Source organism: Varanus komodoensis, unplaced genomic scaffold, assembly GCF_004798865.1.
Source record: "Varanus komodoensis strain SLA01 unplaced genomic scaffold, ASM479886v1 scaffold6_4, whole genome shotgun sequence".
In the NCBI taxonomy this organism is placed as follows: domain Eukaryota; kingdom Metazoa; phylum Chordata; class Lepidosauria; order Squamata; family Varanidae; genus Varanus; species Varanus komodoensis.
In genome coordinates, this window is record NW_025336347.1 from 18,312,470 (window position 1) to 18,316,823 (window position 4,354).

The following is a 4,354-nucleotide window of genomic DNA, read 5'->3' on the forward strand; positions in this document are numbered from 1 at the left end:
GCACATCATCAGAAAGGCGGGCCCAGATGAATCACCAGTTGGAATTAAAATTGCTGGGAGAAATATCAACAACCTCAGATATGCAGATGATACCACTCTCATGGCAGAAAGTGAAGAGGAACTAAAGAGCCTCTTGATGCGGGTGAAGGAGGAGAGCGCAAAAGTTGGCTTGAAACGCAACATCAAGAAAATTAAGATCATGGCATCCGGTCCTATCACTTCCTGGCAAATAGATGAGGAAGAAATGGAGGTAGTGACAGATTTTATTTTCCTGGGCTCCAAGATCACTGCAGATGGGGACTGCAGCCAAGAAATTAAAAGATGCTTGCTTCTGGGGAGGAAATGATATGGCAAATCTAGACAGCATACTAAAAAGCAGAGACATCACCCTGCCAACAAAAGTGCGTATAGTCAAGGCTATGGTTTTCTCAGTTGCGATGTATGGCTGTGACAGCTGGACCATAAGGAAGGCTGAACGCCGAAGGATTGAGGCCTTTGAATTGTGCTGCTGGAGGAGACTCCTGCGAGTCCCTTGGACCACAAGGCGATCAATTTCTTGGCTGCAATCCCCATCTGCGGTGATCTTGGAGCTCAGGAAAATAAAATCAGCCATGCAGGTGAAGATGGAGTCACTGAAGCAGTCGGTGTGAGCTTGGGTGGACTCCGGGGGATGGTGGAGGACAGGGAAGGCCTGGAGGAATGTTGTCCATGGGGTCGCGATGGGTCAGGCACAACTTCGTGACTAGCAAGAGCCATGAAGCTCAGTTGATGACTCAGCCAGTCAGTCTCAACGTAGGGTTGTTATTGTGAGGATAAGAATGAAGCTGCACAAGCTGTCTTGGGCTCCTCACAGGTGGGGTATAAATGCAATATAATAACATGAATCAAAATTCAGATTTAACACTGCTAGTCACGCTGAAGACAAGAGACTTAAAACTAATAAGCTTGATGCAACCAACAGTTGAAACATGTGTGATTTCTGTGTAAATTGTGCAAGCAGCAGAATTCATTTTAGCAGTGCCTTCACTCTAAATAGGGCACTATACCGTCTGCTATCAACAGTCACAGTTTATGAAGGCAGGATTGGTACTGTGTGCCAAGGTTTTCTTAGGGAAAGATGGTTTATTTGCAGATAAAGCACATGAACAGTGTGCCCTCTGAAGTGCCCTCTCTCACACATGCATTGATTTTGGATGTTGTGTGTCTGTGTGTCTTCATCAGCTGTTGTCTGTAACTTCTGGTCGCAACTGCAACTCTCTCACAACAGTCAATGCAAACTGAAAGATTTGTGTCCCTGCCTGACCTTACAGAGGATGACACACAAACAGGCATGATAACACAGGTGGTAAAAACTCTGAATGGGATTACTATAGCCCATTATGATCCCTGGTCTGCTGTTGTCCTTTCTTTTTTAACAAGAAGCAGAAAATAATAGGAGCCTGTACCAGAGAATAATGATTTAAAAAAAAAATCAAGGATTCTGAACATTTTTTGTTCAATTTAAAATGCCATGTTTCTTTAAATTGCAGTCATGTACAGTTAAAAATAAGGTTCATGACTTTTCTGTACTTAAATAAATTTTTATTTTAAAAGATTGAAAATGACCCTTTTCATTATTTTAGAGTGCCCTTTTGCATTCATTTCTCCCAGTGAAAATTCCTTTTAAAAAAGCCCTGTGTAATGATGGCTACCAACTCAGATAGCTTTAAAAGAGTATAATGGAAGATAAAGCTATCAATGGCCACTAATCATGATGGCTGCATACTACCACCAGAATGAAGGCAACATACTTCCGAGTACCACTTACTGGGAATCAGTGGGAGAGGGCTATGTGGCCTCCACGTTCTTCTGGGCATCCAGTTGGCCACTATGGGAAATTATATTCTGGACAAGATAGACCTTTGAAACAGCTGTGGTAGAGGAGGTGAGGCTCCAAAGGTGCTTTTTTAATGAATTGCGGGAACAATTGTATGTCCAAAACACAAAGGAAATTGTAAAAGTACCAAAAGGAAGAAGAGAGAAGCAATGAGTTAAACTATTTAACAAAACTGACTTTCTCCCTCATCCAAAAACAAGAGAAGGCATGAATGAGTTAGTTTCATTAACTAAATATTAAGCCAAGCTACAAGGAACTGCTGAAGGATTGGGCAAAAGAATTTTAAACAAGAGCACGCAGTAAGCATTAGATACCTAACATCTGAGACAGTTCTGAGCAAAAGAAGGAAGCAGCGAAATCCAATGGTTGTGAGTTTTAATAAGCATAATAATGTCATTACTACAAGAACATGAGTTAGTATAATTATTAATAATATCAAGAACAAGAGTAAGAAAATGAGAGAAAAAAGAGAATTCAGAACTTGGAAAGGTCAGAAAGAAACTTAGAGGATAATATAGCACCACAGTACATTGATTAATAGAGAAACAAACAGCATGAACTTCAATACTGGTGACTGACTGGTGAAGACAGGGAGTCTTTCAAGGCAGGGATGAGGAAGATGGTGCCTTCAGATGCCGTTGGGACTGTGGCTCTCAACAGGCCTGGCCTGCAAGTGTTGTGACCTGACAGGAGCGGCAATCAAACATCATCTGGAGAACCACTCCATCCCTGCTTTAGGTGTAACAAACAGTGCAAATAAATGTGGAGACAAAACAGAACCCAAATAGTGCTTGTAACTCTCTATTAAAGAATTTGGTTCTTGCCTTGTGTCTTCCCCTCCCTCTCTGTGGCCCCATGAAATGTGTCTTTCACCAGTTAAGTAACTTCCTTTGTGTCAGCTTGTATTTTAATGCAAGGGTGTCCTCATATCTTATATGGTGGGAGACAAATTTCTAGTATTCATTGCTATAGCAGGACAAGTTTGAAGGAGCAGATGCCATGGGGAGCTGGGACAAGAAATGGATGAGAAGTAGAAGCCATATGATCTGACTCAGAAACTTGCCAAGACTCCCGTTAGTTTCTGAACAGGTGTCTGTCTCCTAAATTTTCCAAGCAAAAATAAGGAATGATGTTCATGGAAGCCTAGTAAGTGTGGGGCGATTCATTTTCAAATCGTGAAAATGTTATAAAATCCTAGCTGCTAAGGGCTAGAACTGGGTTGCCGGCCTTTGTGTAGAAATCCTTTTTTCTTCAAAAGTGCTCTGGCTGACATGTCCTTTAAATGTCAATAAAGTTTGGATCTGGGCAGTGTTCCACTGGTTGCCTCTTTCTGGACCTTTGTTATTTGAAGTACAAGGCAGCCCTATGATGAATATAAAAATAGGCAAGGGTACAAGGAGAGATTGTGGGAAACATTAAAAGTGCCACGAAATAGTATCATGTTCCCACCTGAAAGGGTCTGGCAGTCTTATCCTTTGCCTCAGACCTTGTGCAAGGACTGGTTAGTGACTAAGAAGCCCACACTTTTGTTCATTCAGTTTCCAGCTTCCAGGATCTCAGAAAAATTAGCCCAGCCAATCAGGGACTGGGGATATAAACAAAGGAAGGAAATTGGAGAAAGGGCATTTGTTGTGGGGAGCAGGGGTCAATACTAGCAAGGAACAAGCCAACAGGCCAATTAGATTCCATTTGAGTTGTTAATCTTCTCTTATCCTCAGTAGAAGAAATCCATAGAATATACTATTCTCCCCTTCATGTGTAGCGGAGTCTCTAGTTCCCTGTCCAAAAGTATTCGCAATGCAATAGACAGGTGCACTGCAGCCATCAAGACAGGGACCATCTAGCTGAACCTGCCTGAGCCTTACAATCCTCTGAGGAGACCCTGGTTCATGTACCTGCCACTAAGGGCCATCAAGTTGCAGGCAGGAATGACAAAGCTTTTTTGATGGTGGAGCTCCCTTCCTAGAAAGTGCATCTGGCTCCCTCTGTGACCTTCTGAATGCAGTTAACTGGGCACGGTTTTAATTGATGTTGGTCAGTAGTTGGTGGTGGCTACTATTACTGGTGCTGTATGCTCTAAAAAATCAATATATTTATGTTTAATTTTGTGAGTTGCTATGGAGGACTTACTGCCTAGAAAGGCAATATATAAATAAATAAAGCAAGGAAATAAAGAGGAAGATTAGAGGGAAAGAGTCCTATCCTGCCCCCTAGTTCCATTCCAGAAGGGTGATAAATACTATTTCAAGCTGCTGTTTGCAGTATTAAAACTAGTTACAAAATTAAAGTGGGGTGTTTGTGTGGGGGGATGCAGGCTGCCCATTCTGCTGCCATTAATACAGACCTCTGGTCCATAGATATGTTGCTGGAACGATGCAACCCCCCCCCCCCCCGAAGGAGTCTGCACGTAAAGCAGTGTCCCTCCCCTCCCCTCCCCTCCCCGCAACTACCCTCCCCTCCGTCAGCAATGCAGGAAAA